The 12,177-nt window shown below is 38.2% G+C and overlaps 1 long non-coding RNA gene across 1 annotated transcript; it reads right to left on the bottom strand.

Moving 5' to 3' along the window:
• Positions 1-9,230: 9,230 nt before the first annotated feature.
• Positions 9,231-11,135, bottom strand: LOC119782561. The gene is made up of 4 exons (XR_005280676.1): positions 10,362-11,135; positions 10,212-10,275; positions 9,622-9,758; positions 9,231-9,324 (listed from the first exon to the last, which is right to left on the bottom strand). It is a non-coding gene; the product is annotated as an uncharacterized LOC119782561 (long non-coding RNA).
• Positions 11,136-12,177: the final 1,042 nt, after the last annotated feature.

The raw sequence follows: 12,177 nt of genomic DNA, 5'->3' as shown, positions 1-12,177 counted from the left end.
AGCCACCCTAAAATAGGTCTAGCCACGTCCCTGATTCTGTTTAAGATTGCTTATTCACTTGAAATATAAATTTCACTGTCACAGCCTCTGTATTTTTTTTAAATGTTTTTATTTTTTCTGACACTGTTTTTATGCTTTTGTACGGTGACCTTGAGTGTCCAGAAAGGCGCCTTTTTAAATAAAATGTATTATTATTATTATAAATGTTCCTCAGCCTCTATCAGCCAACAAATTGATTTTTTTACTGCATTTTCCCCTGATATAAATCCTTACTTATGGTGGGTAGAGCAACCAGAAATTTTAATCAAGAAAGAGTAGTAAAACGTTTTAAGAATCCTACTGAAGTAAAATTTTCAAGTATAATAGCTTACAAGTACTCATCTTACAACTAAGATTTGTTATCATAACTAGGCAGATGATACAGTTTTATATTACAATGTTATCTCCAGATAACTCCAAACCTATCTCTGCACTAAACGGAATTATAGAACATATTAACGTTTATGGTCCAAAATCTTCTCCATCTGAAATAAAAAAAAAAAAATAAAGAAAACTGAAGTTGTTGCTTTCGGACCTAAAGAGGAACAATCAACAGTAAGTGTGCAGCTTCAAATTCTACATCTAGAGACCTGTGACCAGGCCGGTAATCTGGGTGCAGTAATGTACTCAGACCTGAACCCATAAAACCAGTTACACAGCCTGCCTTCTACCAGTTAAAGAACTAATGCTGCACCAGGATCTATAAGTAATGGAACAGTTTAGCATCGCAAAATGTTAAAAAATTGATATTGTCATGTTAACCTTCCAGAACACTCGGGTCTTCTGGTTACGGTCCACTTTGTATCCCCAGAACTGTGAATAGCAAGGCTCTAAAAGTATTTAGCTGCTTAAAGTATGTAGGTTTTCCTTTCAGTTGGATCTATTTTATAGCATTTTGGTACATAAAACAAACAAAGTCCATATTTTTTTATGTTCATTCTACCAACACAGTTAGCAAAAAAAAAAAATAAATAAAATTAACCTTTTTTTAGATTATTTTTTGTATGATTTTTCATGGTTATTTCTTATCATTAAAAAACAGAATATCATGTTTATTTTGTACTTGAGTATGGTATAGAACCTGTCCTTTTTTTTTACTTTTACTTAAGTAAAAGTGCTTTAACTTTTACCAGAGTCGTTTTTTTTATTATTATTATTTGGGTAAAAAATGTAGGCCCCTCTGGTGCTGTCTGAAGCATTATCAGGCTGTGTCACCAAGATCTGACTTTTCTTTGTGCAGTGAAAAACATTTTCAGAGTAAACTGTCATAATGAAAAACATGACAAATCCGTTTGACTATCTTGTTTATTAGGAATGGCTTCAGGTCGTTTCATTCGATGAAACTAAAACATTCATTCAAATTAATACTTGCTTCTAAAGACTGAGCTATCTATTTTACATAAGTAGGTTAAAAACGATTGCGTTACAGTTTCTTTCTTTCAAAAATTTAATAATCAGTTGTGCAAGAGTAAATATTGTTCTAAAAAAATGCAACAAAGCGATCGATGGATGGATGGATGGACGGATCTTTAGATTTGTGTATCTTAAAATGTATGTAAACATGTTTGTACATGCAGAGTAGATATTCAAAAAACTGCAAAGTGAAGTAAGAATGCAATGATTTGCATTTATAACTCAGCAGTGTGAGAACCATCTGCTTGCATTTTTTTTTTCGTTAATATTAATAATAATAATAATTCAATTTTATTGTCATTCCACTGTCACAAGTTCAGTGCAACAAAATGAATTCTCTGCATTTAACCAATCCCCTTGGGGAGCAGTGGGCTGCCATTGTGCGGTGCCCGGGGAGCAGTGTGGGGTAAAGGGTCTTGCTCAGGGACCCAAAGTGGTAGTCTTTTGGAGTGGGGGGTTGAACTCACAACCTCTAAGATCATATTCTGATGATCAAATTGTGCAAATTCATTGTTGGAGGATAAGCAAATATGAACATTAATCATGTGCAAAATGATTTTCTAAAGCAGAAACATTTTTTGTTCTTCTGAAAGCCAAGTGAAAATTCATGCAAAAAATGTTGTCATCTTTATGCATCACATGAAGCAATTGTAAATGCAAAAAAATTCTGTGCACATGTTAACATATTTCTTCCATCAAAAAAGCAGTTAAGGAATAGTGTTAATGAAAAAAATCTTTAAGGGCTGGCACAATTTAAGGCATTGTGACAACAGAAAATCTTTGTACAATTAAACCAAAACATAAAATAATGAATGAACTTAAACTTATTTGTGGTATGTTAATGAAAGAAACAAAATGGAATATCAAAAGAGCCTGCAAAGACATCTAGTGGATCGAGCGTCATGTCACAATATTTTTTATTGTTCATACACAACCACACAGAAAACACATTTACTTTTTGATTTTTTTCCTAGTTCTTCAAGATAGTCCAACTATTTCAGGTGCACCATAGATATAATTTTAGTATGTTTAATATTATTTAAAAAATATGTTATTATTACCTCCATCTCCATGGCTTAGAAACTCATCTTTGTTGTGTCCACAGAGCTGCTTTGGTTTGGAGTCTTTGTTTCTGTTTTCTCACCTTCATTTTCAGGGTGTGCCGGGCATGTGAGGCTCCCAGTTGTTACACATCAGCCACAATCAAGGAAGCAGTATTTAGAGGAGTGGATTCCCTGAGGCAGACGGCAGATGGTTACTGTTATGTGTAGTATCCAGGACGAGGTAGGCAAAGAACTTTTAACAGCTTTATTTAAGAACTCGTTCGGCAAACAGTAACATCAGATCTTCTCTTCTTCTCTATCACTTCTTCTACCCCTCCTTTTATTCTCTACTCGTACACCACCTAGTGGTAGACACAACATTCCCCCTTTACTTGAAAAGCTTGCATGTACCCGTGTAGCATAACACTAAACATTAACCTCATTTAACAGTTTTTATGTAGTAGGTATAACTTTAGCTGAAATCAAAGTAGGTGGTTACTTAACTAAGCAACAAAACCAATCAAATATATTAGGCAACCCTGTACTTTAACATTTGGAGTTACTAAGAAACAGAATTACCAATGTAACCATTGAAAAATAAAATCCAAGTATTTGAACATTTTATACCATGAGAATTAGTCCACCTGTACCCAAAACATGTAACACACTCATTTATGTATCCATTTAGTTTTTTTTTAGCCTGTTTGAAAGTCCTTGAGCCATACTGGTTGAGCAGCAGTTCTAACACTTTTCCTTTGAACCAATAGGTCACTTTCCTCTGGTTCTGTTGTTTTACATGGAATACCTGCAGAGTATCGTGAAAGTCTGGCAGCATTCCACCTTTTATTGTCACTGAGTACATACGTACTTTCTCCAATCTGCTTTTCAATACACAGCGGTGGAGTAAATCTAGATGAGCCTTTGCGAACATGATGGGGTCTTTTTACCCTCACCATATCTCCAGGTTTGAATGTTGGTGTCTTGGCTCCACGGCGCTTGTCAGTGTATTGTTTAGACTTTTCTTGTTTCTGTTTAACTGTTTCTCGTACTGTAGTGCCAATCCTGCTTTTTTCTGAATCTGGAAAGACATTCACTTTTGTTTTCATCCTCCTGTTGTGCAGTAGTTCTGATGGAGATACTCCAGTTGTGTTATGTGGTGTTGCTCTGTAGTTCTGTAAGAAATCAGTCACTGTGGTTTTCCAGTCTTTCTGCATGTGTTCCGCGGTTAGTATTGTCTCCTTAAGAACTCTGTTCCATCTTTCAACAGCACCATTGCACTGTGGATGGTACACACTTGTACGAAGATGAGATATTCCCCTCTCTTTGAGAAAATCTGCAAAAGAGCTGGAAAGAAACTGTGGCCCATTATCAGTGACTATGTAATCAGGGTTCCCCTCTCTGCTGAAAATAGAGCGCAGGAATGTGATAACAACATCAGTCGTTACAGCATGAGCAAATGCTACTTCTGGCCATTTACTGTAATAGTCCACTAATGTTATAGCGAATCTACATGAAGAAGCAGCAGTTTCGAAGGGACCCACAATGTCCAGAGCAACTTTCTCCCATGGTCTGTTCGGCAGTTCAATAGGTTGTAGAGGAGCAGGAGCAGTCTGAGCAGATTTGTCGTTCATTTGGCACGTCGTACATGTAGAAATAACTGACTGAACCATCTTGTCCATCTGGGGCCACCAGTAGAGATCACGAAGTCTTTGTTTTGTGCGTACAACGCCTTGATGTGTTTCATGTGCCAGGTGAATGACAGTAGCACGTAAAGAAACAGGAACAACGTATCGATGTTCACCTCTCATGACCAGATCCTGAGATGCAGAAAGCTCATTCCTGATGTGGAAGTATGGCATTAAGACAGGGTCCACATCCTTCTTGCATTTTGGCCAGCCTTGCTCTATCTGTCCACGGAGAAGTGTGAGTTCAGGGCATTGAGAGGAAGCAGAAGTGAACTCAGCAACAGACAGAGCTGACACCACGGCTGCAACCATGTCAGGTTCATCAATAAGGGTGGAGTCCATAGGAAGTGGTAGCCGTGACAAACAGTCTGCAGCCTGATTTTGTGATCCAGGCCTGTACTCCATATCATAGGTGAAGCACAGCAAACGCGCAGACCAGCGTGCGACCCTCATTCCAGCACGCCCAATGCCTTTAGTAGCAAGTAGTGTCGTCAGTGCTTGATGATCAGTCCTTAGCGTGAAACGTCGGCCCCAGAGATAAGACCTCCACTTTTCCACGGCCCACACACAAGCAAGAGCCTCCTTTTCAACTGTGGAGTATTTCCGTTCTGCAGAGGTCAGCGTACGAGATGCAAATGCTACAGTTCGTTCAACATCATCTGGGTGTATTTGGGTCAACACACCACCCAGGCCATAATCTGAAGCGTCTGTGGTGACAATGGTTGGGAGGGATGGGTCAAAAAGAGCCAGAACCGGACTGTTCAGTAAAAGATCCTTTAAGTCCCTAAAGCTTTGATCAGCCCTTTCAGTCCATACGAAACCAGAGTCAGCAGTTTCTCTTAGCACAGCCCGCATTGGTTCCACTAATGTGGCAAAATTAGGGAGAAACTTGCTGTACCAGGAGATCAAACCAAGGAAGGAGCGCAGAGACTGTAGGTCATGCGGTGGTGGTGCATCACGTACAGCTGCACTATGAGCTGGATCAGGAAGGATGCCATCTTTGGAAATGATGTGACCAAGAAACTTGAGGCTGGACTGTCTAAATGCACATTTTTGCATGTTAAGTGTTAGGCCTGCCTCCATAAGACGCTGGAGCACAGCATGCAGTCGTTTGTCATGTTCTTGTAAGGAAGATCCAGAAACAATTACATCATCCAAGTAATTGTGCACACCAGGCAGTCCTTTAAGCACAGTTTCCATCATTTTTTGGAATGCAGATGGAGCAGAGGCCAACCCGTAGGGAACACGACAGTAACGGAAAAGCCCCTTGTGCGTAATAAAAGCTGTGAGATCCCTACTGTTCTCATGTAGCAGGAGCTGATGGTATGCAGATGCCAGGTCTATGGTGGAGAAAAAACTGGCACCCCTGAGCTCACTTAAAAGCTCATCCATGTGGGGCAAAGGGTGACTGTCAGCAACTATAGCTTTATTAGGTTCCCTTAAGTCAACGCACAATCTTGGTCTGCCCTCTTTCCTCGTTGTGACCACAATAGGTGAAATCCAGGGGGAAGCATCAATGCGTTCGATAATTCCTTCCTTTAACAGCAAATCTAGTTCCTCCGACACTGCGTCTCGTACTGCAAATGGAAGGCGGCGAAGTTTTTGCCGAACTGGAACTGCATCCTCACGTACTTTAACTTTGTGCACAAACCCGGCAACACAGCCAATAGAAGCAGAGTTCGTTTTTGTCAGTAACACAGGTGCAGCAGAAGAAGCATGTTCAGGGGTTGGAGCATGGATTGAATCGGAGCTAAATGTCCATTTTAGTGCTTTTATCAGATCCATTCCGAGTAATGCAGATCCGCCTTTAACTACATACAAAGAAGCAGGAGCAGCGTTGTCATGAAGGGTAACTGTTGCTTCCAAACATCCTATTACAGGAATATCCTCTTTCAAGTAAGTAACTAATTTCACCTGAGGTGCGGTGAGAGTACACTCAAAAAAATGTCTGTTGTACAGAGTCTCTGGTATGATAGAAACTGAGTATCCCGTATCAATCAGTAATTCACAATCAGCTGACTCGCCCGACGCAGCTTTAATGTTCACATTGCAAAACAGTCTATCAGTAGTGTTAACTTCATTTGCAGTTAACATGAGCACAACCACTTCAGGAATTACTTCCCCAACTTGTTTAGCTGAGCGGCAAACTTTAGAAAAGTGTCCAGTCTTACCGCAGCTGTTGCATTTTGCCGCGGCTGCAGGACAGTTTCTTGCATTCGCCAGGTGATTTGTAGATCCACAGCGATAACAGGTGCGCGCTGTTTGCCGCGCGGGGCGCGTGTGGTTATTTTTAGAAGCAGCTTGGCGGTTTTTTTTCCTTGCGTTGAGTAGGTCCGCGCTGGGCAACGGTGTGAACAGCTGTAGCTCCACTGAGGAGTTTGGACGACTGAAGAGTGTGTTCCACTTGACATGCCAGCGTGACAGCGCTGTCCAGCGTTAAAGAGCCTTCCAGTAAAAGCCTCTTTCTCACCTCCGGTGCATACGCCTTCTCAATCAGCTGATCCCGCAGCATCTCGTCCTCCATGGTTCCATAAGCACATGGGATAGCCAACTCACGTAAAGCAGCCACGTATTGAGGCACAGTCTCATCCGCCCTCTGCATTCTCTGTCGGAATTGGTGTCTCGCCACGACAACGTTCACCTTCGGTGTAAACTGTAGTTCCAACGCCGTCATAGCGTCATTATATGAAGTGCCGGCATTAGGCAAGGTGTAAAATAAACGTTGTCCTTCAAAGCCAAGTGCATGAATTAGCAGAGCACGACGTCTAGCATCGGACCAGGAATTGCCAGTAGCATGAATAGCCGTTAAGTAGTTCTCAAACATTTTCCGCCACATGGAAAACGGGACCGCAGGTTCTCCACTGCAGGGTAGGAACGGCGCAGGCATGGGTACAGACGTCATCGTCGCCAATTGTTATGTGTAGTATCCAGGACGAGGTAGGCAAAGAACTTTTAACAGCTTTATTTAAGAACTCGTTCGGCAAACAGTAACATCAGATCTTCTCTTCTTCTCTATCACTTCTTCTACCCCTCCTTTTATTCTCTACTCGTACACCACCTAGTGGTAGACACAACAGTTACCAATACCAGTGGTAACTGGGTCCCTCTTCAAGACTTCCAAGTTAGTTGAACTTGTTCTGATAGTCTTACTTACCAGTCTTGTCTCTGTTTTTCTTTAGTTTTCCTCCTGCTGAAGGCTGGCTCCTGTTCCTCAACGGCGCTTTCCACTCCTCCCCAAGAGCTTTCTTTCAAGATCCGCTAAAGCTGAGCTCACCTGCCTGTCCAGCCTCCAACGCCCAAAGAACCTGGTAACTCCAAGGTCTTCACTCCCCCTCTCTGTGGACACTGTTGCTCTCCATCTCAGCCTGTTTCCAAGCCCTGAGAAGTAAGTCTGCCCTCACTGTTCATCTCAACATCAGCTGGAACTCATACTGATCACCTGACCTGTTTTGCAGTGAGACGCCGCATTGGATTTCCTGTTTTCTCTGCTTCCAGTCTGAACAATAAAAACCCTTCAAATAAACTCAGTTCTCCTGTCGTACGTACTGCTGCTGCGCCAGAGTCTTGATCCGAATGTCATGTCAATCTTTGTTTTATGGCCTCTCTCAAACTGCCAGTAAAACACGCAATCGCCTCATTATAATGGTCAGAACCAAACTGGTTTGCACAGTGTACTTGTTTTACCTACTAAAAAATGCATGTGCAATTTCTCGCCTCTTATTTAGAAATCTTTGAAGATAAATCCCTTAACCTCTTACACTCTAAGGGGGTATAAATAAATTTCTGCCTGACAAAAACACACAAAAGTAAATAACTTATAGCCTCACAGCTATTAGATTTAAGAAGAAACTTTTGGTACGTCTGTAAAGGTAAGATGTCATAGAATGGTTTTCTGGTGTCAGCACCATTGTAGCTTTGACCCTGCCTGAAATATTAGGGACAAAATACAAAATATTTTGCATTTTATTAACCTCGCCAAAATTTTCTTTGAAATAAACATTGCAAAAAACTACCTAAATATTATTTATAGCACAAAAAAGTAGTACAGACTTTTAAATCTAAATGCTGTGTAAAAATATACCAAATTTGGACTCAATCAGATGAATCATATTTATTTTAGAATGGTATTAGTGAGAAATTTCTTAGGCGCCCTGCTGAAAAATAAATGTGCTAAGTGTACTAAAATTTAGCATACTTTTGTGTACTTGAAGGCACACTAATCATTACTATACTTTAAGTGTGTTTATGATTAGTTAACTTGAAGGATGCTATTTTGGAACAACTAATTTTGTACTAAATATATTTTAATTGTAATTAAATTGTGGACAAGCTCAACTTGAAGTGTATTTAGTGTACTTTGATGTGCTAAAGTGGAACAACTTAAAGTATATTTTGTATACTTTAAGTATATGAGTTTATATGTACTAATATATGCTTAATTAGTCAAATTAAAGTGCACTATGGTTGTATTATAACTACATTAAAAATGATTTGTTAGTGTCTTAAAAATATATAAGCTTTATACTTTTAATATACTCTTACTGTGGTAATAATATGCTTAATTATACTGTTGGCTTATTCCAATTACTAAAAAAGCATACTTTGCAGTTAATAGTAAATATACTTTATCATTACATTGCTATACTACTTTCTACCTTGCACATTCTTGCAAATGTATTAACAGTATACTAAATGCTGAAAGACTTGTGGATATACTTCCGTGCAGATGAAAAAATATACTTTAATGTATTTGAAACATGTCCAAATTATAGTACATTACAAATAATATAACTTGTACTATCTCAGAATGTATAAACATTTACATATCGACGTTAACCATTTTCATTATAAAACTTACAACACATTTTCAAATATTGGTACTTTAGTACACTTTGTAGAAATATGTCAATTTCAGGCAGCAGACCTAAACATTACAAATAAACTTTAAAGAACGCAGAGGAATACTGAACAATGAAAAACAACATTCCTTATTATTGCACCCCTAAACCCTCGCACCATACAAAAACACGCCCACCACACATTATTTTCCTTTTTTTGGCTGAACTGCTCATTGTTACATTTTCGTCTGATGGCCGTGCGCACATCAGAGACACTTGTCTACGGAAACTCCAGAAGAACAGCGTCTGTTAACCAAACAGAGAGATACTGTAAATTCATAGTATTTTTGAGCAGTACATCAGAAAAGTCTGACAAATTGTATCAGTATGATATACCAGGGTCCATAAGTGCACCAGAAAAAAAAATTGTCCATTTCAGTTGAATTTAAATAAATCTGATGCATCAAGTGGTTTTATCAGATCTGATCAAAAAAATTAAACAAAGTAACAACAAAAATTGTCAGAGATCTCAGAAAAGAAAAAAATTATGAATCCGCAGAAAGAAAGGGAAGAAAAATCCTTAAGTTTCCTTGTTTTTCCTACCACCCTCCAGGGAACCGGATGGCATTCACATTGGGAACATTCTGCATCAACATCTCTGGTGGAGTCTAGTCCAGTCCATACAATGAACCGCTCAGCTGTAACAGCAGATTCTGCAACTATGTAAAAAAAAAAACAGCCTGCACACAAATGTGCAGAGCAATTACTTCAATTGGAAAATAAATCATGTAATCACCATAATATAAATTGGTTTTTACCACATTTATACAGACAAAAATATAAAGTAAAATTATCAATTCACATGTGGTTCACTGTCTAAGAAATCATTATGGTCAGTAGTCAATACTTGTATCTGGAAAAAACAATCCAGGACACCTATGAAGGGTTAATTTTACGTTAACCCCTTGTGGGGGTTTTACAGCAACATCACACAAGATGTAGCTAGCTTGAAAGTGCATTTTCTTTTTTAGAAGAGCACATGGGGGGTGTGTTAGCCTCCTTCTCACTGTGCTAATGCATTCAATAAATCAAAAGAGCTAGTAAAATTACATATATTACAAAACATTATATCCTGACTGGTTTTACATCTCAAAAAATATATATATTTCATTCACAGGTTCATGTGAACTCACCAGGATATTCTTCAACACAATAATACAGCAAATCTTCCTGCTCAACCGATTACATCTCCTGTTTCTACAATACAAATATAATAATCAAAATCGCGTTTTATACAGATATCTTAAGATTTCAAAACCAAATGGGAATGTTTTGAAAGTTACCTCTCTCCATGCAGACCAAGGCCTTAAAAGAAAAGCACGCTAGCTCTGAGCAGGGAGGAGCCGTGACTAACTGCTGTGCAGGTGTGGTGCATTCAAAGTCTATGGGAATTCTGATATCAGTACTGAACCAAAAACTCCCCAAGACTAAAATTCTTGGGGAGCTACTACTTTACAGACATCAAGGCCAAACAACCTCCACATATCACTCCTATATGCATGAAGTGCTGTCAGCGACTTTTAAATATGTGCACTCACCAATTGGTCTTGTTTGCAGTAGCCCTGCTTTGATCCATTAAACAATACTAATGAAATGTTCTTTTTTGAACACTTGAGACAATTGTAATGTGTTAAGTTTATTTCTTTTGCATTTGGCCAGTATTAACTTTTCTGTTGCAATGTGGGTTATGCTATTTGTTAGATCATAATGTAGCACTGCACCAGCTTTAAACCACTTGCTTTTCAGCAGAACACACATTTTTGTGCACCTGTACTTTTGAAGTGAACATTTAGTGTTTTGTTCAATGTGGTTTTGTGTGTAAGATGTATTGTATCATATTTCTTTTTCAAAACTTATTAAACATTACATAACAACTGCAATAATTGCTATCTGTGTACTTTACACACAGCACAAAATTGCATAATAGGGTTTAAGTGCATTTTTGTAGTTATACTATTGAACACTTTCCAAAAGAATTACCTGAAGTACAAGCGTATATAACTTCACTTCATAATTAGATTCAAATGTAACTTAAAATGCACTCAAACTTAATATTACAGTGTCGATATTAAAATGTGTACTTTTAAAATATGCTTTCAATGTACGTTACAATGACAACTTTGAGCATACAATTTAAAATATAGCAAAAATATATGTAAAAACAAATTTAAAATAAGTACACTTTAGAAATTACACATAACTTTCACTTAAAGTATACTTTTTTAATAATATATTTCTATAAAGTGTAACATAGTGTAATTATGTTAAAGTGTGTTAAAAGTATTAGCATGAAAGCGTAATGTTAGTATACTTTTTATATATTTACAAAAAGTACAATTTGTCTAAGTACATTTTCAGTAAACTATAGGAAATATGAATATACTTGAAATACAATAAAGCACATTTTTTTTTTACCAGGGCGGAGAGGCCATTTTGGCACATTTATCCATAAATGTCACCAAACTGTGCCAAATGTGTTTTTTACATCAATACTGGGGGTTTGTTAAAATTACAAGGTCACGTAGCAGCTGGACCCACCGGTGGGTCCGTAGGGTTCTAGGGGTTAATGTTTTGAATTCCAATAGCATAATTTCCGCCTTTTCTGACCTGTTTTCTGTGTTTATCCTGCTTGCGGAAAAGCTGAAAACAAGACTTTGGTTTTCTTTTTTTCCTACTGCAAAGATTGTATTAGTTTAGAAAAAAAAAAAAAAAAAGAAAAGGTTCTGTGATGACATGCTTGATATGCTGTAACCTAGAAAACATTGTGTTTGGGGAAGAACATTTTTTTTTTAACCTGTGATTCTGAGAGTGCTTAATAATGTATAATTACTTGAACTTTCAAAAAATCTTGCAGGGTGTGTGATTATTAGTCATCCTTTTAAGATATTTCTCTACCTGAGCTCAGACTCCATTTGCCATGCCTTGCTGGTTCAGATCGATGGCTGTTTCTTTGTATGTTTCAAATCATTAATATGATATCATTTCATAATCGAACTTGGCTTTAACAGGCGGATTATATTTTCTAATCAGGAGACGTCTCAAGATAACTCACTGCAATGCATTTTAATTTCCAGGTACCCAGGTAATTGAGGCTGAATA

This window comes from Cyprinodon tularosa, unplaced genomic scaffold, assembly GCF_016077235.1.
Source record: "Cyprinodon tularosa strain WSP-4 unplaced genomic scaffold, ASM1607723v1 ctg195, whole genome shotgun sequence".
Taxonomy (NCBI): Eukaryota; Metazoa; Chordata; class Actinopteri; order Cyprinodontiformes; family Cyprinodontidae; genus Cyprinodon; species Cyprinodon tularosa.
Note: the sequence above shows the minus strand (reverse complement) of the source record. Positions and strands in the feature narration are given on the sequence as shown.